Genomic DNA, 24,515 nt, shown 5'->3' with positions numbered 1-24,515 from the left:
TGCCTTTTTCACCACCCCACTAACATGCCCCTCCGCCTTCAGAGATCTATGGACACACACGTCAAGGTCCCTTTGTTCCTCAGAACTTCTTAGTGTCATGCTGTTCATTGAATACTTCCTTTTCAAATTACTCCTTCGAAAGTGTAACACCTCATACTTTTCAGGGTTAAATTCCATCTGCTACTTATCTGCCCATTTGATCATCCTGTCTATATCTTCCTGTAGCCCAAGGCACTCAACCTCACTGTTAACCACCGTCATTGTGCACCTCCTGTGAAAATTCCCTGGTCAAAGACTAAGGAGGGAAACCTTACCTTGCACCAAGTCTGTTTAACTGAGAGTTTGTTTTAAATAAACAATCAAATGCTTATGATAATGTGAGAAAAGCTTACGTTCCTACAGCAGGATTATCTGCTGAGAACAGTTTCTTGAAAATTATGCGATAATTGTCGGCTGAGACTTTTGTTTTGCACAGTAAGGGTTCAATCAGCATCACCTCTGTGTGGCCTGTCACATCCACTCGGCTATCCCTCTGGCTCATTCAGGGCTCCATCTCCTAACTCCGGATCAGATGCAGCAAATATCCTATTGGGAAGAAAAAGGGTAAAGCTGAATGTTTGAATTGACAATTTAGTCATTATTGATTCCTGATGGGGACAGTTTTCTGATAGCTTAAAAAAGTAGTTCACTATAGGACTTTGTCAGAAAGCCTTGATTCCTTTCTGACTCTAATGCAACATCTCACGCCATGTTAAGGAGTGCTTTTCCTTCACATGCTGTTTAATTCCACAGTTTTCCGTTTTTGTTTGTGAGCCACAGCAAATATTTAGTGTTGCTGATAAAAGAGACCTGTCAAAGTTTTTCATCTTGCACTCATCAGGACATTCACAAGAATACCAATATAAGGGGGAAAACAACAATTTATACAGTATGTGAAGACGCTATAAAATTGGTCTTATCGGCAACCTTGTAAATGGGACCCAAGCCATTTGCTCACCATGCAAGCTTGGTGCTGAAATAGGGTGCATCAAAGGCATCTAGCAGAATAATGGCTACCCTGATCAGATCATTTCGCACTGTGTATCACGCAAACTCATGAATGTGTCTAAGGCTGTCACTTTCGGCCCTGAAAAGTGTCCAGTCTACCTCAGGTTACCCTGGAATGGCAAGGTATCTCAAAAATTTGAGCAACAGGTGAAGCTAGCTGTTTCACGCTGCGACTATGCAGTGGCAACACGAGATATTTGCCACTAACAGGATGCTGCCGTCAAGCCAAAAAGACATTCTGCCTATCACACAAATGAGTAATGTGGTATATGAATTTCAGTGCCAGTGTGATGGTAGGTGTGTGGGCTGCATGTTCCACAGACTGGCGGATTGTATCAAACAGCAATGGGCAGGGTACAGACCTGTGCTTGCAAAACTAAAAACAGTGTCCAACGTTAGATGTGATTCCGCGATTAAATAATCCTCAATGTGCTAAGAATTATGTTGACAGCCAATTTAAGATTGTCAGTCGGGCTCTCAATGTGGCTCATTTGCATGTACTGGAAGCTACATATATTAATACACGGGGCCCTGTTCTTTGCAGACAGAAAGAACATATGTTGCGCCTGTTTCAGCTCAACAAAATAAGTGACAGCCGTTTGCTGACTCATTCCTCAGGGTAATGCCTTCGCCAATCAGGGTCAAGTTGCCTGGTTCAAATTTCAAATGATGCTTGGCCGTCAGTCACCAATGGTGGTGCATTCTCCATGGCAATGCCACTTGCCAACCACTCAGCACTCTTTTCATACAAAGTATAAATTGTTGTTTTCCCCCTTATATTGGTATTCTTGCAAGTGTCCTGAAGAGTGCGAGATGAAAAGCTGAGAAATGTCTCTTTTTTTTCAGCAACACTCAAGTCCTGTGCTACCAAACAACTATTAGCAAATATTTATGCAAAATTGGTATCTGCTAAAAGCTTTAGTTTGAGTGAATTCTAGCATGGAACTTAAGACCATGGGCTGATTAAAATGTCCGCTTTGGCTCAGTGGGTAGCAGTCATGCAATTGAGTCAGATGGTTGTCGGCTTGAGCCTTACTGCAAGACTTAAATTTGGAAACTGAAAGCTGGTATCAGTAGAAATGACTATGATGCTGTCATATTGTTGGAAAACACAACTGGTTCACTAATTTCCTTGAGGGAAGGACACCTCCTTGCTTGGCCTGTGAGACTGCAGTCCCACACCAGTATGGTTGACTGTTAAAAAATCTTTGAAGTGGCCTGTGAAGACACTCTTAAAGGAAATAGAAAAAAAAGGACTCATTAAGGAAGTCTTAACAGTGCACTCAGTCAGTGATAATATGATCAGACAAAGCCTATCAGGTTTTCCAAAATGTAAGATAAAAGCAAAATACTGCAGATGCTGGAAATCTGAAACAAAAACAAAAATTGCTGGAAAAACTCAGCAGGTCTGACAGCATCTGTGGAGAGAAAGACAGAGTTAATGCTTCTCCTGTTCTGAAGGAGAGTCATCTGGACTCGAAACGTTAACTCTGTCTTTCTCTCCACAGATGCTTTCAGACATGCTGAGTTTTTCCAGCAATTTTTGTTTTTGTTTCCAAAATGTAAATTGTGTTTGACAAATTTGAGAGTTTTGACGATATAACTACGAGGTTAGATTAAGGGCAACCAGTACACAGTATACTTGGATACCCAAAAGACATTTTGTGCCCCACACAAGGGTAATACATAAAATAAGGACTCATGGAGTTGTGGATGATGTATTAGCATGGATAGAGGATTGGTTAATAGACAGGAAGCAGACAACAGGGTTAAATAGGGACTTTTCAAGTTGACAGACTGTAACTAATGGAGTGCCACAAGGATCAGTGCTGGGGCCTCAGTTATTGACAATCCATGCTAATAACTTGGATGAAGAGACCAAGAGTAACTTATTCAAGTTTGTTAACGATACAAAGCCAGGTGAGAAGAGAAAAAGGATGCAAAGACATATAAAACAAAAACAAAAATACCTGGAAAAACTCAGCAGGTCTGGCAGCATCTGCGGAGAGGAACACAGTTAACGTTTCGAGTCCGTATGACTCTTCAAGAGTCTTTTATCCCAGAGCAGTGGTGTTCTGCTCAGAACAGCCAGAGAGCTGGGATTGTGCTGGTGATTAGATGCTGGGGTGTAGCCTTGTGAATGCAGTGGGATGCAGTCTCAGGAGAAGAGATTGAGCAGCTAGTAGCTAAGCAGTCATTGGGGCAGTCTGAATTGGAACTGCTGGGGGAAATCAGAGATTAAATCTTCGAAAAAAAGGATCTGAAATCCCTCCTGAGGAAGACAGAATTTGAAAGGATTTTGGTGACTCACTGTGATCACTGATGTCTTGGTGTGTTGGTGAGAATTTCATGGGACCTGTCTTGGTTGCATCTGCCATTTGATGTGCAGTTTGTGTTGCGTTCGACCACAGTTTGTTAATTCATGTTTACCTCATGCTAATTCTGGATGTTGGTGGATACAATGGATGGTTTTGAATGTTTGCTTTGTTAATTTATGTTTCTTCTGTTTGTTTAAAACTGAGGAATCTTGTGGCTTTATTCTCTTAGTAAGTAAAGGGATTTCTAATTTTGCCTACTGAAACAAAAGAATTACTGGTCCTTAATAGAATCATAAAATTTGGGAATCTGGTCTGGCATCGTGACAAGATGGAATTTTAAACAAAAGCCTTCACATCCACACTTCAAAGTCCTCTACTTTTTTTCATAGACCTTTCTTTATTGTCCAGGTTTCTGAGGCACCTGGGAAAATTGATAGAATGTGTCATATTATGAGTTTATTTCCTTGTTTTAAGCTCGAGTCTTGTTGCTAACACATCCTTCATCTTCACAAAATTACTTCTGGCTTTTGGTATCACGTCAACCATCTTCTGTTATCATTTGTCCTTAATTTCCAAACTTAACTACTTGTTCCAGATCTTTACTCTGGTTTCTTCTAATGTATCCCTTCTAACTATCATTGTTTTCATCTTTTTGGTGTTCACACTTAATCCACATTCTAAACTTATAGATTTGACTTGACCTATGATATTTTGTAGGGCCATTGGTAAGTCCTTTTCAGGTTTAACTATATATTAAGAATCAAGATCTGATATAAGTTAGGCTAGCTTGTTAAGTAGAGGACAGCCTGGAGTGGCAGTTATCTGTCAATCACCTGAAAGCTGTTGGTTCAAGTGGTGTTAATTACTGCAGCAGGAAGCTAAACTAGTTAGTGACTTAGAGGGTCCATAAAAGAGATGTTGGAATGAGACAGAGACCGAGTGAGTAGCGAATTAGGCTCACACGGGAATTTGCTGCATGGAGAAAGAGGTAAGGTATATATAGGAATTATTCTAAGTCTGGAACAGGAACAGCTGAGCAGAAACATTCCTTGGAGCTGAGTTTGAATTTAGGAAGCTAGGTAGAAAATTAGCAAGCAGGACCTCAAAAATAGTAATCTCTGGATTTTTTTTCATTATTCTTTCATGGGATGTGGGCATCACTGGCAATGCCAGCAATTGTTGGCCATCCCTAATTGCACTTAGTGGCTTCTTTGGCCATAGAGTTAGGAGTCACCCACATTGCTGTGGGTCTGGAATCACAAATAAGGATGCCAGATTTCCTTCCCTGAAGGACTTTAGTGAACCAGATTGGTTTTTTTCATGACAATTGATATTTCATGGTCAATATTACTAAGACTAGCTTTATATTCCAGATTTTTCAACTGAATTCAAATTGCACCAGCTGCCACGGTTGGATTTGAACCCCGGTCCCCAGAGCATTACTAGTCCAGTTAGCACTATGCCACCGTCTCCCCTATTACTCAGTGCCAAGTGCAAGTGAGTACATAAATGGGAGGATAAGGTAAATGAATATGTGGCTGGAAAGATGGTGCAGGAGTGAGGTCTTTAGATTCCTGGGACACTGGGACTGGCTCTGAGGGAGATGGCGCTTGTACAAGCTGGACGGGTTGCATCTGAACAGAGCCTGGACTGAGTTCCTTGCGGGGCATTTTGCTAGTGCTGTTGGGGTTGCGGGAGTGGTTTAAGTGAACCTGGCGGGGGTATAGGAACCAGGAGAGAATGTTGGAGAGTAATACCAGGGTGCACAAAATACTGGGAGAGACAGACAGCACCAGAATAGAGAATAGTAAATTAATGGACGGAGTTGGAGTAAGGGAGAAAGTAATGAAGTCTAAATCAAGGTTATACTGCATATATGAGAATGCATGGAGTATAGTAAATAAGATTGGGGAGTTACGGGGACAGATTCCCATGTGGAATTATGATGTTGTGGTGATAACAGAGACCTGGCTCAAGGAAGGGCAGGACTGGGTGTTAAATATTCCTGGGTACAAGGTGTTCAGGAAAGATAGGGCAGGAAGAAAAGGAGGAGGGGTGGCAGCATTGGTTAAGGAGAACATTGCAATGCTGGAGAAAGAGGATGTCCCAGAGGATTCAAGGACAGAATCAGTTTGGCTAGAGCTAAGGAATAGAAAGGGTGTAATTACATTGCTCGGTGTAGTCTATAGACCGTCAGCTAGTGGGAAGGATGTAGAGGAACAAATCTGCAGGGAAATTACAGAGTGGTGCAAACAGGGGAGGCAATGTGGTATTGTTGCTGGATTAGTAATCCAGAGACCCAGGGGAATGCTCTGGGGACCCTCATTCGAATCCTGCCACGGCAGATGGTGGAATTTGAATTCAATAAAACTCTGGAGTTAAAAGTCTAATGATGAGCATGAAACCATTTGAAACGATTGTTGCAAAAACCCACTTGGTTCACTCATGTCCTTTAGGGAAGGACCTTCTCAAGGGGAACTAGGGGTGGGCAGTAAAAGTTGGCCCAGCCAGTGAACCCCACATCCTGTGAATGAATTTTTAAAAATTATAGAGTAGTTATAAGGAGGGGGGCTTTACTTAGCCAAATATAGACTGGGATATTGGTAATGTAAAGGGCAGTGATGGACAAAAGTTCCTCGAGTGTGTTCAGGAGAATTTTCTGCAGCTGTATGTGTACAATCCAACACGAAATGAGGCACTGCTAGACCTGGTTCTTGCAAATGAGGTGGGCCAAGTGGACCAAGTGTCAGTGGGGGAACATTTAGGAGACTGTGATCATTGTATCATAAGGTTTAAGATGATTACAGAAAAGGACAATGGTCAATCCAGAGTAAGTATAATTAACTGGAGGAGAGCTGACTTCAATGGGGCAAGAACGGCGCTGGGCCAGATGGACTGGAACCACAGGTTGGCAGGAAAAACTGTAGCTGAACAATGAGCTACCTTCAAAGAAGAAATGGTTCAGGCATAGTTAAGGTATATTCCCTCAAAAGGGAAAAGTCGGGCAAACAAATTCAGAGCTCCCTGGATGAAAAAGGAGATTGAAATTAAGATAAATAAGAAAAAGTGTGCTTATGACAGGTGTCAGGTAGAAAATACAATTGACAACCAAGCTGAATACTGAAGGTGCAGAGAAGAGGCGAAGAAGCCAACAAGAGAAGTGAAGAGGGATTATGAGAAAAGACTGGCAGCCAACATAAAAGGGAATATCATAGTCTTCTATAGGCACGTAAATAGTAGAAGGGTGGTAAAAGGAGTAAGGCTGATTAGGGACTAAAATGGGGATTCACACACAGAGGCAGGGGGCATGGCTAAGGTGTTAAATGAACACTTTACATCTGTCTTTACCAAGGAAGCAGATGCGACCCAGGCCATGGTGACAGAGGAGGAAACTTTGTCACTGGAAGGGTTCAAAATTGATAAGGAGGAGGTATTGGATAAACTGTTGGTATTTCAAAGTTGACAAGGTACTGGGACCAGATGAGATACATCCAAGGATATTGAAGGAAGTGAGATTGGAAATTGCAGGGGCACTGGCCATAATCTTTCAGTCTTCCCTAGATTCAGGGGAAGTGCCAGAGAACTGGAGAATTACAAACGCTACGGCCTTGTTCAAAAGAGGTTGTTAGGATAAGCCCAGCAATTACAAACCAGTCAGTTTAACTTCGGTGGTGGGGAAACTTCTAGAGACAATTGTTTGGGACAGAATTAATAGTCAAATGGAAAAATGTGGGTTGATTAGGAAGCGTCAGCATGGATTTCTGAAGGGAAAATCGTGTTTAACTAACTTGCTGGAGTTTTTTGAAGAGGTAACACAAAAGGTCGATGAGGGTAATGCTGTTTACTTTGAAAAGGCTTTTGATAGAGTGCCACACAACAGACTTATGAGAAAAGTTTTATCTCATGGAATAAAAGGGACATTAGCAATGTGGATACAAAATTGGCTGAGTATTAGGAAACAGCAAGTAATGGTTAATGGATAATTTTTGGGCTGGGGGAAGGTTTGTAGTGGAGTTCCTCAGGGGTTGGTATTGGGATCCTTGCTTTTCCTGATATATATTAATGATCTAGATCTTGGTGTGCAGGGGACAATTTCAAAGTTTGGAAGCATTGTAAACTGTGAGGACAGTGTGGAACTTCAAATGGACATAGACAAGTTGGTGGGCAGATAGGTGGCAGATGAAGTTCAATGCAGAGAAGTGTTAGGTCATTCATTTTGGAGAGACAATATAAAATAAGGGGTACGACTCTAAAGTGTGTGCAGCAGCAGAGGGACCTGCTGTATTTGTGCATAAGTCATTAAAGGTGGCAGGACAAGTGGAGAGAGCAGTTAATAAAACATACAGTATCCTGGGTTTTATTAATAGGGGTATAGAGTACAAGAGCAAGGAGGTTATGCTGAACTTGTATAGGACACTAGTTAGACCTCAGCCGGAGTATTGTGTACAGTTCTGGGCGCCGCACTTTAGGAAGGATGCGAACGCACTGGAGAGAGTACAGAATGTGTTTACAAAAATGATTCCAGTGATGAAAAACTTCAGTTATGAAGATAGATTGGAGAAGTTGGGACTGTTCTCCTTGGAGAGGAGAAGACTAACAGGTGATTTGACAGAGGTATTCAAAATCATGAGGGGGCTGGGCAGAGTAGATAGGAAGAAACTGTTCCTGTTTGTAAAAAGGATCGCGAACCAGAGGGCACAGATTTGAAGTGCTTTGCAAAAGAAGCAAATGCGATGTGAGAAAAAACTTTTTCACATAGCGAGTGGTTCGGGTCTCAATTGCACTGCCTGGAAGTGTGGTGGAGGCAGGAAGCATTCAAGAAGACACTAGATGATTATTTAAATAGAAACAACATGCAGGGTTACGGGGAAAAGGCAGGAAAGTGGCACTGAGTCACAGTGCTCATTCGGAGAGCTGGTGCAGACACGTTGGATTGAATAGCTTCCTTCTGCACTGTAACAAATCTGTGATTCTTCTGATTCTGCAAGAAATGTGGTGTCATCAATATACTGACGATTTATGTTCTTGCCTCCAATTTTTACCCTGCAAGTACATCTAATTCTCTGAATATTTGTTCTGTGTACAGACTGAATAACTGAATGACAGCCATGTCATTCTTCTGTGTCCACTTGAAACATATCTGATTGTCCTTCTAGCCTGATGTTTGCTATTTGGTCCCAATATAGACATTGGATAAATCTCACATCTTTACTATCATTGTCACATTTCAGCAGCACACCTATTAGTTCTTGGCGATAAACACGATCAAACACTTTTTCATCATCTATGAAGCATATGTAAATGTTCCTGTTTACCTCTAGATATTTATTGAAGATTGTTCTTGGGTTAAATATTCCCTCTCTTGTTTCTACTCCAGGTCTAAATCCAGAATGCATTTCACCAATTTCTGCTCCAAATGCTTTCTTTCTATTAGGATTTTCAAGATCACTTTAATAAGATGACTCATTACGCTTATAGTTCTGAAATGATTGCATTCCATTGCTTTAGGTTTCATCGGTAACTCAACAAATAATGGATTTTTCAGGTCACTTTGAATGCATCCTTTGGTATATATTTGATCAAAAATTTCTGTTATCACTTCAAATTCTGTTTCTTCAGTTCTGTTGAAGGGTCATTCGGACTCGAAACGTTAACTGTGTTCCTTTCCGCAGATGCTGCCAGACCTGCTGAGTTTTTCCAGGTATTTTTGTTTTTGTTCTGTTTCTTCAAGGCCTTTTATCTGTTCTGTTGTTACTTTATCTATGTCTGGAGCTTTTTCTGTTGTTATAAATATCCAGTTCATGGCTTATAGTAATATTTTAAAGGTAATGTTTACTTCTGGGAAGATTAAAGTTTAACTGGAGAAAATAGAAAATGCAATGAAAGCAGCTTGAAGACTATTACACTTAAAAGGTAGGGGCCATGTTGACCTAAAAGGTTAACAGCTAGAAATTTAAGATCGTAAAACAGCAGTTGCCCTTGCTCAGTTGGAGAATTGGAGTCCAAGTGTCTACACTGCTTGCAAAGAAATGCAACCCAGAGTTGTTTTGTTTAGGGAGTTCGAGCTGCCATTAGTTTAAAAGAATTGAGAGTCCTGAAAGGCAGCGACGTTGTGAAGATGGGTGGAGTTTAAGAAAGTTCCAGGGTTTCAATGTATCCATGTGTTTGCTGGAAGAGTGACTCTTCTGCAACAGGGGAAAAGGCCATACAGAAATGTGCTGCTGTTAGCAGGCTGCGTTTGATAGCTGTGGTTGAGCTGTTTGATAGCTCCGTGCAATTAGGGCTCAGGAGAAGTCCTGGGGAGCTGAGGAGGTGGCAGAAGGTGGCTCCATGCTGGTGAGGCTTAGGGCTCAAAAGAAGCCTTGGGAGATTGGAGCTTGTTGAAATCCATGGGCAGCGCCAGCCCAGTGAAGTTAGCCGGCTTATTACAGATCTGAATTGCGCCAGTAAGTAAAGGCTGGTGTGCAGACTCTGAAATCCAGGGGAATGGAGTTTCGGGCGATGAAATTGAATACCCTGGGAGGTGTGCAATTGTTGAGGCAGTCCAAGTTGGTGCGGCTTTTGAGAGAATTCAGAGGCGAGTTCTTCGAAAGTGAAATGTTTGGAGTCCCTTGTGAGGGAGACAGAGTTTTAATGTGATTAACTGTGTTCATTGTAGTCTGGGTGGGTTACTGAGAAATGCTTGGCACCTGTCTTGGTTGCACTTGCTATTTAATGTGCAGTGTGGGTTTTCGACCACAGTTTCTGTGAAATCATATTTACCTCATGTTAATTCTGAATGTTTGAGAATCAAATATTGTAAATTGTTCTATATTTTGATTATGTAAAGTTTATTTTTGTTTGTTCAAAACCCATGGTATCTTGTGGCATTATTCTCTTAGCAATTGCTTTGAATCTCAAACTTTGTCTCCTTTAAAGAAAACTTTATTAGTCCCAAACCGAATTTTAACGAACCCTGGGGGTCTGGTTTCCGATCATAATGTTGTACTCATCAATTTCAAAGCACTCTTTGCTTCTGATATCATAATGTTTGGTCTTTCATTAGCCTCTGTACCTTGAAGACTCCCTCGATTTGGATCATTGTATAATTCAGTTATATCCTGTCCCTCCTGTTGCTACTGCATTCCTTTCAATCAATATCTTATCAGCCTTTTCTTTACTGCACCCACTATCTGTTGTTAACTCTTTCTTTCTAACTGTCAAAGATTCCACCTTTAGTTGAATAACTCATTTGCCAGTCTTCAGCCAATTTGATTCACTCCACGTGATATCAAGAAACGGCTGAAGGCACTGGATACTGCAAAGGCTATGGGCCGTGACAGCATTCCAGCAATAGTACTGATGACTGGTGCTCCAGAACTTGCCGTGCCCCTAACCAAGCTGTTCCAGTACAGCTACAACACTGGCATCTACCCGCAATGTGGAAAATTGGCTAGTTTTGTCCTGCCCATAAAAAACAGGACAAATCCAAGCTGGCAAATTAACGTCCCATCAGTCCACTCTTGATCATCAGCAAAGTGATGGGAGGTGTTGTTGACAGTGATATCAAGTGGCACTCATTCAGCAATAACCTGCTCACCGATGCTCTGTTTGGGTTCCACCAGAGCCCCTCAACTCCTGAACTCGTTACAGCCTTGGACCAAACGTGGACAAAAAAAGCTGAACTCCAGAAGTGAGGTGAGAGTGATATCAAGGCAGCATTTGACCAACTCTGGCATGAGAAAGCCAGAGTAAAACTGGAGTCAGTAGGAATCAGGGGGAAAACTCTCCACTGGTTGGAGTCCTACAGAGCACAAAGGAAGATGGTTGTGGTTATTGGAGGTTAATCATCTCAGTCCCAGTACATCACTGCAAGAGTTCCGAGGCCCAACCATCTTCAGCTTCTTCAACCAGTGACCTTCCTTCAATCATAAAGTCAGAAGTGGGGATGTTCACTGATGATTGCACAATGTTCAGCACCATTCACAACTCTTAAGATACTGAAGCAGTCCGTGTCCATGTGTGGCAAGACCTAGACAATATCTGGGCTTGGGCTGACAAGTGGCAGGTAACATTCGTGCCACACAAGTGCCAGGCAATGACTGTCTCCAACAAGAGAGAATCTAACCATTGCCTCTTGACATTCAATGTCCTTAGCATCGCTGAATCCCCCACTATCAATATCTTGGGGGTTACCATTGACCAGAAACTCAACTGGACTAGCCATATAAACATTGTGGCTACAACAGCAGGCCAGAGGCTAGGAATCCTAGGGGGAGGTGATGGCATAGTGATATTATCGCTGGTATTAATGCTCTGGGGAGAGGGGTTCGAAACCTGCCACGGCAGATGGTGGGATTTAAATTCAATGAAAATCTGGAATTAAAAGTCTAATGATGACCATGGAACCACTGTCGATTGTTGTAAAAACCCATCTGGCTCACGAATATAAGAATATAAAAACTAGGAGCAGGAGTAGGCAATTCAGCTCCTTGAGCCTGCCCTGCCATTCAATATGATCATGGCTGGTCTCATTTTGGCCTCAACTCCAATTTCCCGCCCTCTCCCCATAACCTTTCAACCCATTACTAATTAAAAATCTGTCCATCTCCTCCTCAAATTTATTCAGCTTCCCGGCATCCACTGCCCCCTGAGGTAGTGAATTCCACAGATTCACGACCCTTTGAGAAAAGTAATTCCTCCTCATCTCTGATTTAAATCTACCACCCCTTAGCCTAAAACTATGGCCTCTTGTTCTAGAATGCCCCACAAGGGGAAACATCTGCTCCACACCTACTTTGTCTATCCCCTTTAGCATCTTATATACCTCAATTAGATCCTCTCATCCTTCTATACTCTAGCGAGTATAGGCCTAAACTGCTCAATCTCTCCTCATAAGACAAGCCCCGCATTTCTGGAATCAATCTAGTGAACCTCCTCTGAACTGCCTCCAGTGGAAATACATCCTTCCTCAAGTAAGGGGACCAAAACTGTGCACAGTACTCCAGGTGCGGTCTCACCAATGCCTTTTACAGTTGCAACAACACTTCCCTATTTTTATACTCTATTCCTTTAGCAGTAAATGCCAAAATTCCATTTGCCTTCCTTATTACCTGCTGTACCTGCATACTAGCTTTCAGCGATTCATGCACGAGGACACCCAGATCCCTCTGCACTGAAGCATTCTGAAGTTTCTCCATTTAAATAATAAGTCGCCTTTTTATTCTTCTGACCAAAATGGATAACCTCACACTTATCCACGTTAAACTCCATCTGCCAAATTTTGGCCTATTCACCTAACCTGTCCATATCCCATTTATAAATTTCTTATTTTTTCATTGCAACTTACTTTCCCACCTATTTTGGTTTAGCTATAGTACCTTCTATCCCTGAATCCAAGTCATTAATATAGATTGTAAATAGTTGGGGCCCAAGGACCAACCCTGTGGCACTCCACTAGTTACAGCTTGCCATCCAGAAAAAAGATCCATTAATCCCGACTCTCTGCTTTCTGTTGGTTAACCAATCCTCAATCCAAGCTAGAATATTACCCCTAACTCCGTGTGATCTTATCTTGTGTATTAATCTTTTGTGCGGCACCTTATCAAAGGCCTTCTGGCAGTCCAGATATACTACATCTACAGGATCCCCATTATCCACTTTGCTTGTCAGATCTTCAAAGAACTCTAGCAAATTAGTCAAACACGATTTACTCTTCATAAAACCATGCTGACTCTGATGGATTGCATTTTGACTTTACAAATGCCCCATTACTACTTCCCTTAATAATGGATTCCAACAATTTCCTAATGACAGATGTTAACCTAACTGGTCAATAGCTTCCTACTTTCTGGCTCCCCCCCACCTTTTTGAATAAGGGTGTTATATTAGCATTTTCCCAATCCACTGGAACCTTTCCAGAATCCAGGGAATTTTGGAATATTATAGCCAATGCATCCACTATCTCTACTGCCACTTCCTTTAAGACCCTGGGATGTAGACCATCAGGTCCTGGGGACTTGTCACCCTTTAATCCCAATAGTTTGCTCAGTACTTTTTCTCTATTGATGGTGATTGTTCTAAGTTCCTCCTTCTCTATACCCTCTGCACAACCTGTTACTATTGGGGTGGTACTAGTGTCCTCCACCATGAAAGCTGAGGCAAATATTGATTAAGCGTCTCTGCCATTTCTGCGTTCCCCATGATGAACTCCCCAGTTTCATCCTCCAAGGGACCAACATTCACTTTAGCTACTCTTTCCTTTTATATACTTGTAGAAGCTTTTGCTATCAGTTTTTACATTTAGCGTTAATTTTCTTTCATAATTTACCTTTGCTCTTTTTATTATTTTTTTAACAACCCTTTGTTGATCTTTAAAAGTTTCCCAATCTTCCAGCCTGCCACTGACCTTTGCAATTTGGTATGCCTTAGTTTTTGCCTTTAAGTTATCTTCAACTTCCTTGCTTAGCCATGGATGCTTTTTCCCCCTCTTACCATCTTTCTTCTTCTTTGGAATATATTTTACTTGGGAGGAATTGAATATCCCCTTAAATATTTGCCACTGTTCAGCAACTGTCCTATCTTGTAGTCTTCTTGCCCAGTCCACTAGGGCCAAATCTGCCCTCATACCTATGTAGTTACCTTTGTTTAACTCCAGAACACTAGTGTGGGACTCCAGTTTCTCGCTCTCAAACTGAACTTGAAATTCTAGCATGCTATGATCACTCTTCCCTAGAGGATCCTTTACTATGAGATCATTAATTAATCCCATTTCATTACACAAAACCAAATCCAGAATAGCCTGCTCCCTGGCTGGTTCCACAACATATTGCTCCAAGAAACAATCTCTAATACACTCTATGAACTCTCCCTCAAGGCTACCCTTGCCAGTTTGATTAGTCCAGTCTATATGCATACTAAAATCGCCCATGATTATTGCCATGCCTTTCTTATATGCTCCCAGTATTTCCTGGTTTATACTGTGTCCTACTGCTGAACTACTGTTTGGGGACCTATAGATTACTCCCACCAGGGACTTCTTTCCTTTGCCAATTCTTATTTTTACTCAGACTGACTCTATGTCTTGCTCTCCAGTGCTTATATCATTCCTCACTATAGCACTGATCTCTTCCTTTACTAACAAAGGTACACCACCTCCTTTTCCTTCCTGCCTATCCTTCTGAAACTCTGAGTACCCTTGGATATTCAACTCCCAAACTTCTCCCTGTAACCACGTCTCAATAGTCGCCACCAAATCATACCTATTTATCTCTATTTGTGCTGTTAACTCATTAGTTTTATTCCGAACGCTACACACATTCAGAATCAAAGCCTTTAAGTTTACCCTATTGTCAATTTTCCCTACTCTTATATGATTCTTTGGCGCAATATGGCGTTCACACACTCTGTCCCTTCCTTTCACTTTTGGATAGCAATCAGCCTCGTCACTAACCTGCACTCTTACCCTCTCCTTAAACTTTGATTTTTTAATACTTCCATGCAACTGAACCCTCCCCCCAACTATTTAGTTTAAAGCCCTATCTGTCGTCCTTACCTGGTCTGGCCTACATGTGACACCAGACCCACAGCAACGTACGTTCACTCTTAAATGTCCCCTGGAATGGCCTAGCAAGCCAGTCAGTTATATCAAACCACTACAAAGTCACAAAAAAAGAATAAAATCAGACGGACCACCCACCATCGACCTAGGCACCAGAAACGACAGTGGCAATCGCAGCCCTGTCGACCCTGCAAAGTCCTCCTCACTAACATCCGGGGGCTAGTGCCAAAATTGGGAGAGCTGTCTCTCAGACTAGTCAAGCAACAGCCTGACATAGTCATCCTCATAGAATCATACTATGATAATGTCCCAGATACCACCATCACCATCCCTGGGTATGTCCTGTCCCACCAGCAGGACAGATCCAGCAGAGGTGGCAGCACAGTGGTATACAGTTGGGAGAGACTTGCCCTGGGAGTCCTCAACATTAACTCTGGACCCCATAAAGGTTCATGGCATCAGGTCAAACATGGGCAAGGAAATCTCCTGCTGACTACCACGTACTGCCCTCCCTCAGCTGATGAATCAGTGCTCCTCCATGTTGAACACTACTTGGAGGAAGCACTGAGGGTGGCAATGTGCAGAATGTACTCTGGGTGGAGTCTTCAGTGTCCATCACCAAGAGTGGCTCAGTAGCACCACTACTGATCGAGCTGGCCGAGTCCTAAATGAAATAGCTGCTAGACTGGGTCTGCTAGACTTGTTGGTGAGGGAACCAACAAGAGGGAAAAACATACTTGACCTCATCCTCACCAACCTGCCTGCAGGTTGCATCTGTCCATGACAGTATTGGTAGGAGTGACCACCGATTAGTCATTGTGGAGATGAAGTCCCACCTTCACATTGAGGACACCCTCCATCATGTTGTGTGGCGCTACCGCTGTGCTAAATGGGATAGATTTCAAACAAATCTAGCAACTCAAGACTGGGCATCCATGAGGTGCTGTGGGCCATCAGCAGCAGCAGAATTGTATTCTAACTCAATCTGTAATCTCTTGGCCTGGCATATCCCCCACTCCACCATTACCATCAAGCCAGGGGATCAACCCTGGTTCAAATAAAGAGGGCAGGAGGGCATGCCAGGAGCAGCACCAGGCATACCGAAAAATGAGGTGTCAACCAGGTGAAGCTATAACACAGGACTACTTGCGTGCCAGACAGCATAAGCAGCAAGCAATAGACAGGGCTAAGCGATCGCACAACTAACGGATCAGATCTTAGCTTTGCAGTCCTGCCACATCCAGCCGTGAATGGCAGTGGACAATTAAAAAATTCACTGGAGGATTGGCTCCACAAGATATCCCCATCCTCAATGATGGAGGAGCCCAGCACATCAGTGCAAAAGATAAGGCTGAAGCATTTGCAACCATCTTCAGCCAGAAGTGCCGAGTGGATGTTCCATCTCGGCCTCCTTCGGAGGACCCTAGCATTATAGATGCCAGTCTTCAGCCAATTTGATTCACTCCACGTGATATCGAGAAACGGCTGAAGGCTGCAAATGCTATGGACCCTGACAATATTCCGGCAATAGTGCTGAAGACTTGTGCTCCAGAACTTGTCATGCCCCTAGCCAAGCTATTCCAGTACATCTACAACACTGGTATCTACCTGGCTATGTGGAAAATTGCCCAGGAATGTCCAGCACACAAAAAGCAGGATAAATCCAACCTGGCCAGTTACCGCCCCATCAGTCTACTCGACCTGTAAGGTGCTCAGAACTGGCCCATGCTGAGTTCGAAAGGAGAGTTTAAGAAAAACAAATTGTGACATCACAGGAAAGAAGCAATTTGATTGATTGGAGAAGAAGCTAGCTGTTTCTTGAGTATCTGGTGAGTATCTTGTAAGTGTTTAAGGTTAGTTCTATTCTTAAGGTTTAAAATAGAGTAGGAACTGTACTTTTGGTAAGGTTTATTAAGTAGAGCCAAGTAATATAATGTTAATATAAATAAACCAAAGTAAAATAAAGTAAATGTAAAATAAGTAAGTTGAAGCCATGGCAGGACAGCTCTGTTATGTGGAATGCGTGTCCTGTAATATGTGGGAAGTTGTGGAAGCTCCCCGTGTCCTAGACGACCACGTGTGCAGGAAGTGTCACCAGCTTCAGAACCTTGAGCTCTGGGTTTCAGAGCTTGAGCGGTGGCTGGAGTCACTGGCACATCCGCGAGGCTGAGAGCTACGTGGAAAGCACATACAGAGTCGTGATCACACCACAGCTTAGGAGCCTGGAGATAGAAAGGAAATGGGTGACCGTCAGGCAGTCCAAGAAAACTAGGCAGCTCGTGCAGGAGTCCCCTGGGGTCCTGTTCACAAATCAATTTTCTGTTTTGGAAGCTGGTGAGGGCGCTGGTTCCTCAGAAGAGTGTAGTCAGAGCCAAGTTTGTGGCACCAAGAGCAGCTTAGCTGTACTGGAGGGGAGGAAGAAGAAAGGAAGAGCAATAGTGATAGGGGATTCGTTATTTAGGGGAACAGACAGGCGATTGTGTGGGCATAGACATGCCGCCAGGATGGTATGTTGCCTCCCTGGTGCCAGGGTCAACGATTGCACGGAGCGACTGCAGGACATTCTTCTGGGGAGGGTGATCAGCCAGAGGTTGTGGTCCACATTGGTACCAATGACGAAGGTAGGAAATGGGATGAGGTCCTGAAAGCAGACTTTAGGGAGCTAGGAAGGAGATTGAAATGCAGGATCTCTAAAGCAGTAAACTCAGGATTACTCCCAGCCCCATGTGCAAGTGAGTAAAGAAATAGGAGAATTGAGCGAATAAACACGTGACTGGAAAGCTGGTGTAGGAGGGAGGGCATCATATTTCTGGGACATTGGGACCAGTTCTGGGGAAGGTGGGACCTGTATAAGCTGGACAGTCTACACCTGAACAGGACTGGGATGAATATCCTCGCAGGGAGATTTGCTACTGCTGTTTCGGGGGTGTTTTAAACTAGTTTGGCAGGGTGGGGTCAGAACCTGAGCGGAACTTCAGAGCCGGAAACGGGAGATGGAGAATTAGTGAGTAACTCTGAAAGACAGAAGAAGCACAGGTTAAAAAGTGTACAGCACAGGAATTTGGCAGAGTTAAAAGGTATATATGAAAATGCAAGGAGGATAGCAAATAAAGCCGATGAACTGAGGGCACACATAGACACATGGCAACGTGATATTGTTGCTATAATGGAAACATGACTTGAGGAGGGGCAAAAATGGCAGCTCAACATCCCTGGATATAGAGTTTTCAGACAGGATAGGGAGGGAGACAAAAAAGGTGAGGGGTATAGCATTATTGGTTGAAGAATCAATTACAGCTGTGAGGAGGGATGATATACTAAATGGGGCCCAAGAGTTGAGCTCAGAAATAAAAAAAGGGCAGCCATACTGCTTGGAGTGTACTATAGACCCCCAAATAGTGGAAGAGAGTTAGAAGAACAAATATGTCAGCAAATTTCTGAGTGCAAAAACAATAGGGCAGTAATCGTTGGGGACTTCAACTACCCTAATATCAGTTGGGTTATGAACAGTGTGAAGGGCACAGTGGGCGCAATATTCTTGAACTGCATTCAAGAGAACTTTTTTAGCCAGCACGTAACAAGCCCAATGAAAGGGTTCAATTCTAGATTTAGTCTTAGGAAATGAAACTGGGCAAGTGGATGAAGTAGCAGTGGGGGACCATTTTGGAGATAGTGACCATAATACAGTTAGATTTATGGAAAAGGACAAAGATAAAGCAGGAGTGAAAGTTCTAAATTGGGGGAAGACAAATTTTACGAAGCTCAGAGGTGAGCTGGTGAGAGTGGACTGGATACAGCAATTAGAAGGGAAAACAGTATCAAATCAGTGGGAGGCATTCAAAAGAGAGATTATATGGGCACAGTGTAGACATGTCTCCACAAAAAAAGGGTGGTACTGCCAAATCAAGAGCCCCCTGGTTATCCAGAAATATACAGGCCAAGACAAAGCAGAAAAAGAGACTTAATGACAGTCATAAATGACTTTATACTGTAGAAAGGCTAGAGGAGTATAGAAAGTACAGAAGTGAAGTAAAAATGGAAATTGGAAAAGCAAAGGGAGGTTACGAAAAAATATTGGTAGATAAAATCAAAGAAAACCCAAAGATGTTTTACCAGTACATTAAGAGCAAGAGAATTGCTAAGGAAAAGGTGGAGCCTATCAGAGATGTATATGATAACTTGTGCATTGATGCTGAAGATGTGGGCAGGGTTCTCAATGAGTACTTTGTCTCTGTCCTCACTAAGGGGAAGGATGATGCAGACATTCTAGTTAATGAGGAGGAGTGTGAAACATGAGATGCAATAAGTATAGTGAGAAAGGAAGTACTGGAGCAACTGAAATCCTTGAAGGTGGTTAAGTTACCAGGGCCGGATGGATTGTATCCCAGGTTGTTAAAGGAAGCCAGGGAGGAAATAGCGGATGTTCTGAGGATCATTTTCCAATCCTCACTAGATACGGGTGAGTTACTAGAGGATTGGAAGTCTGCAAATGTTGTACCATTATTTAAAAATGGTGAAAGGGATAGGCTAGAATATTATAGGCTGGTCAGTCTGACTTCAGTGTTGGGAAAATGATTGGATCAATTCTGAGAGACAGGATAAATTGTCATTTAGAAAGGCTTGGATTGGTCAGGGATAATCAGCATGGTTTTGTTAGGGGAAGATCGTGTCCTACTAAATAGAATGTTTTGAGGAAGTAACAAGGAGGATTGACGAGGGTAGTGCAGTGGATGTTGTCTACATGGATTTTAGTAAGGCATTTGACACGTCCCACATGGCAGACTGGTCAGGAAAGTGAGATCTCATAGGATACAGGGGAATGTGGCAGGTTGGATCTAAAATTGGCTCAACGACAGGAAACAAAGGGTAATGGTCGATGGATGTTTTTGCGAATGGAAAACAGTTTCCAGTGTTGTTACACAGGGCTCATTGTTGGGCCTTGCTGCTTGTTGTATATTTTCATGATTTGGACATAAAATGTGGGAGGTATGATTGGGAAATTTGCAGATGACACAAAAATTTTCTGTGTAGTTGATAGTGAAGAGGATCGGTGTTGTCTCCAGAATTATATCGATGGTTTGGTTGAGTGGGCAGAAAAGTGGCAAATGGAATTCAGTCTGGAAAAGTGTGAGGTTATGCATTTGGGGAGGGAAAACAAAGCAAGGGAATTCTCAATAAATGGGAGGATATTGAGAGGGGGTGAGGAAGTGAGAGACCTTGGAGTGCATGTCCACAGGTCCTAGAAGGTGGCAGGACAGCTGGACAAGATGGTAAAGAAAGCATATGGAATGCTTCCTTTCTTGGATGAGGTATTGAATACAAAAGCAGGGATGTAATGATAGAACTGTATAAAATGCTGGTTAGGCCACAGCTGGAATTTTGTGTACAGTTCTGGTCACCACATTACAGGAATGACACAATTGCTCTGCAGAGAATACAGAGAAGATGTACACTTAGAACAAAGAAGGCTGAGAGGTGATTTGGTTGACGTGTACAAACTTATGAGGGGAATAGATAGAGTGGACAGGATAAAATTGTTTCCCTTGGTGGAGAATTCTAGAACCAGGCGACATAGATTCAAGATAAGTGGCAGAAGGTGTAGGGGGGACATGAGGAAGAACTTTTTTACGCAGAGGGTAGTGGGTGTCTGGAATTCGCTGCCCAAGTTGGTGGTAGAGGCAGAAACTCTAAATTCTTTTTAAAAAGTACCTGGATCTGCACCTAAAGTGCTGTAAACTGCAGGGCTATGGGCCGGGTGCAGGAAGGTGGGATTAGAAAGGGCACCTGGTTGTCCTTGGGCTGGCATGGACAAGATGGGCCGAACGGCCTCCTCCTGTGCTGTAACTTTTCTATGGTTCTAAGAATGCTGTCAGGGCTTCAAAATTGCAGCTATGAGAAACGATTGGATAGATTAGGGTTGTTTCCCTTCGAGCAGAGGAGGATGAGGGGTGACCTAATTGAGGTGTACAAAATTGAGGGGCCTAGATCGGGTAGACAGTAAAGACTTGTTTCCCCTAGCTGAAGGGTCAATTACCAGGGGGCTTAGATTTAAGGTGATTGGTGGAAGGATTAGAGGAGACATGAGGAAAAATTTTTTCACGCAGAGGGTGGTGGGCATCTGGAATTCACTTCCGACATTGGTGGTTGAGGCTGAAACACTCAACTCATTTAAAAGGTACTTGGATCTGCATCTGAAGCGCTGTTACTTGCAAGGCTACGGGCCAGGTGCTGGAAAGCAGGATTAAATTGAGCGGCTAGTTTCTTTTTCACCTTTTTCTGGCCGGCACAGACATGATGGGCTGAATGGTCTCTTTCTGCGCTGTAACTTTTCTATAGTTCTATGGAGTCATGCTCCTGTGGGAGTTAAGTGGGAATGTTGGAGATTTGGAATTCGGCCTGTGCTCGGCAGGGGTCTGTACACCAGACAAGAACAACGCCACTCTTAGCAAGTTTGTTGACGATATTGGGGTTGGACCTAAGAGAAGAGAGTACAGCAAGTTCAGAGGGAGACAGATTAGTGTGTGTGCAGGAAGCAGAAAAATTGAGACAGCCAATGTTATGTTGGCAATTCTCAAGGAGAAGATCCAGGGAGGGTAAGAAGCCAGAGGGATGGGTCCAGGTGGAGGGAGAATGTTGAAGATGGGTGAAGGGATCCATTGAATGAGGGGTGGACTCCTGGTCCAAGAAGTGAGCACAGAGGCAGGGGTGATGAAAGAAGAGCTCAGCGTCACGCCAAGCTTGAAATTCATTGAAGTGAGGATGTAAAGAGATGAAACTGAGGCCTTTGCTGAGGTCAGAGTGTTCGGAGTCCAAGAAAGGAAGATCAGAAAGTATTGTGAATATCCAGCAAGGGGTGGGTTCCAGGAAGCGATGGGGCTGGAGAGAAAGGAAGGGGAGGAAGGTATCCAGAAGGGTGTTGGTACACAGGAATAGGTGAAGCTTGTGATTCTTTAATTTTGAAATGAAGACAGAAAGTTTTTTGTTAAATCACCCGAATGAGACGAAAGTTGAAGTGAAACTGTTTACCAGGACAGCTTTGAGATCGGGTGAGTCGGTGCTGCTTAATGGGGTGATCGAGAGTCTGCCTCTGGCGGCACATGGTATTGAGATCACATCTTTGGATGCGCTAAGAACAAAAGTTCGAGTTCTGGATGTCTTAGATATGTGATCATAACAGGAAGGGTGGAATTTCAGATGGAGTCCATGTGGAATAAGTTGAAGCTGGAGACAGTTGGCGAGGAAGGAAATGTAACTGCGAAGCGAGTTTTTTTTAAGATACCTGATCAAACACGAGAAGGGAAATAGAAAGCAAAGAAGGTGAACAAGATAGAAAAGACAAATGGAAATCGCTTCAGAGTGAAGAGCAGAACTTTGAGGTTCTGATGAAAGGTCATTGGCCTGAAACTTCAATTCTGTTTCTCTCCATAGATGTTGCCTGAGTATTTCCGGCTTTTTAAAAGTTTTTTTTTCAGATTTCCAGCATCTGCAGTATTCAGCTTTTATATTAGTGCTGAAATTAAACAGTCCAAGAAATAAGGGCAAAGTGCTGTGGATACTGAAAATATGATATAAAAACTGAAAATGCTGAGCAGGTTTGGTAGCATCTGTGGAGAGAGAAACAGAGTTAATGTTTCAGATCAATGACCTTTCAAAGGTATGAAGATATAGTTGGCTGAAGTGGACTGGGAAAATCGGTTAAAAGATAAGATGATAGAGAAGCAGTGGCAGACATTTAAGGAGATATTTCATAACTCTCAAACATATATTCCACTGAGAAAGAAAGTATCTACGAGAAGGATGCACCAACGTTGCTAACTCAGGAAGTTAAAGATGATATCAAATTGAAAGAAAAGACATACAATGCTGCAAAGATTAGTGATGGGCCAGAAGATTGGTAAAAATTTACAACCCAGCAAAGGATGAGTTAAAAAAAATAAGAGTGTGAAAGAAAACTAGCAAGAAATTTAAAAACAGACAGTAAAAGTTTCTCAAGTATAAACAAAGGAAAAGAAAATCTAAATTGAACATTGGTCCCTTAGAGGCTGAGACTGGGGAATTATTAATGGGAAATGAGGATATAGCAGAGACTTTGAGCAAATATTGTGTACCTGTCTTCATGTTAGAAGGAGCAAAAAGCATCCAAAGAATAGCAGAAAAGCAGGGGGCAAAAGGGAGGGAGGAACTTGTTTCAAGTTTCAATCATGATCAGTAGAGAAAAAGTACTAGGAAAACTCATGTGACTAAATGCTGACAAGTCCCCTGGACCTGTTGTCTCAAAAGAAGAGAAATGGCTGCAAAGATAGTGGATGCATTGGTTTCAATTTTCCAGAATACCCTAGATTCTGGAAAGGTCCCATCAGATTGGAAAATAGTGAATGTGATTCCTCTATTGAAGAAATGGGGGAGACAGGAAACTAAAGGACAGTTCGCTTAAAATTTGTTGTAGGGAAATTGCTGTATTCTATTATTAAGGAGGTTATAGAGGGGCACTTAGAAAATCTCAATGCAATCAAGTAGAGTCAACATGGTATTATGTAAGGGAAATCATGTTTGACTAATTTGAGTTCTTTGAGGAAGTAACAAGCAACATGGATAAAGGGGAACCTGTGGATGGGCTTTACTTGGATTTCCAGAAGACATTTGACAAGATGCCACAAAGAAGAGCTCATGGTCTAGAGGATAACATATTAGCATGGCTAGAGGATTGGTTAGGTAACAAGAAGCAGAGAGTATGCATAAGTGGGTCATTTTTGGGTTGGCAAGATGTGACAAATGGAGTGCCACAGGGGATCAGTGCTGGGGCCTCAACTATTTATAATATGTCAATAACTTGGATGAAGGGACCAAATCTATGGCAGCTAAATTTGCTGATAACACAAAGAAAGGCAGGAAAGTAAGTTGTGAAGAGGACATAAGGAGTCTGCAAATAAGTATGAATAGGTTAAGTGAGTGGGCAAAAAATTGGATGATGCAATATAATGTGGAAAAATGTGAACTTGTCCACTTTGTCAGGAAGAATAGAAAAGCAGCTTATTATTTAAATGGAGAGAGATTACAGAACTCTGACATACAGAAGGCTTAGGTGTCCTGGTACAGGAATCACAAAAAGTTAGTATGCAGGTACAGCAAATGATTAGCAAGGTAAATGGAATATTGTTGTTTATTGCAAGGAGGATGGAATGTATAAGTCTGGGTGTGTTGCTGCAGTTGTACGGGACATTGCTGAGACCACATTGACAATATTGTGTCCGGTTTTGGTCTCCCTATTTAAGAAAGGATATAAATGCGTAAGAAGCAGTTCAGAGAAAGTTCACTCAACTGATTCCTGGGATGGGGAAGGGGTTATCTTATGAGGAAAGGTTGGACAGCTGAGCCTGTATCCATTGGAGTTTAGAAGATTGAGAGGTGATCCTATTGAAACACTTAAGATCCTGAGGGGACTTGACAGGGTGGATGCTGAGAGGATGTTTCCCCTTGTGGGAGAGACTAGAACTAGGGAACACAGTTTAAAAATAAGGGCCTCTCATTTAACACTGGGATGGGAAGTATGTTTTTCTTTTGGAGGGTCGTGAATCTTTGGAACTGTCTTCCCCGGACAGTGGTGGAGGCAG

At 42.7% G+C, this 24,515-nt stretch overlaps 1 protein-coding gene and 1 long non-coding RNA gene across 4 annotated transcripts in view; one reads left to right on the top strand and one right to left on the bottom strand.

Moving 5' to 3' along the window:
- Positions 1 to 24,515, top strand: part of LOC144668097 (KAT8 regulatory NSL complex subunit 1-like) — a 249,087-nt gene that overhangs the window by 42,550 nt on the left and 182,022 nt on the right. The gene's annotated exons all lie outside the window — the stretch shown is intronic.
- The window catches only part of LOC144668100 (uncharacterized), a 51,409-nt gene that overhangs the window by 22,604 nt on the left and 4,290 nt on the right, over positions 1 to 24,515 (bottom strand). For both annotated transcript variants that reach the window (XR_013573421.1, XR_013573420.1), the window contains exon 2: positions 393 to 585. This is a non-coding gene — a long non-coding RNA (uncharacterized LOC144668100). The remainder of the gene's footprint in view (positions 1 to 392; positions 586 to 24,515) is intronic.

This window comes from Cetorhinus maximus, chromosome 25 (genome assembly GCF_964194155.1).
Source record: "Cetorhinus maximus chromosome 25, sCetMax3.hap1.1, whole genome shotgun sequence".
Taxonomy (NCBI): Eukaryota; Metazoa; Chordata; class Chondrichthyes; order Lamniformes; family Cetorhinidae; genus Cetorhinus; species Cetorhinus maximus.
The sequence above is the reverse complement of the archived record's forward strand: the minus strand, read 5'-3'. Positions and strand labels throughout refer to the sequence as shown.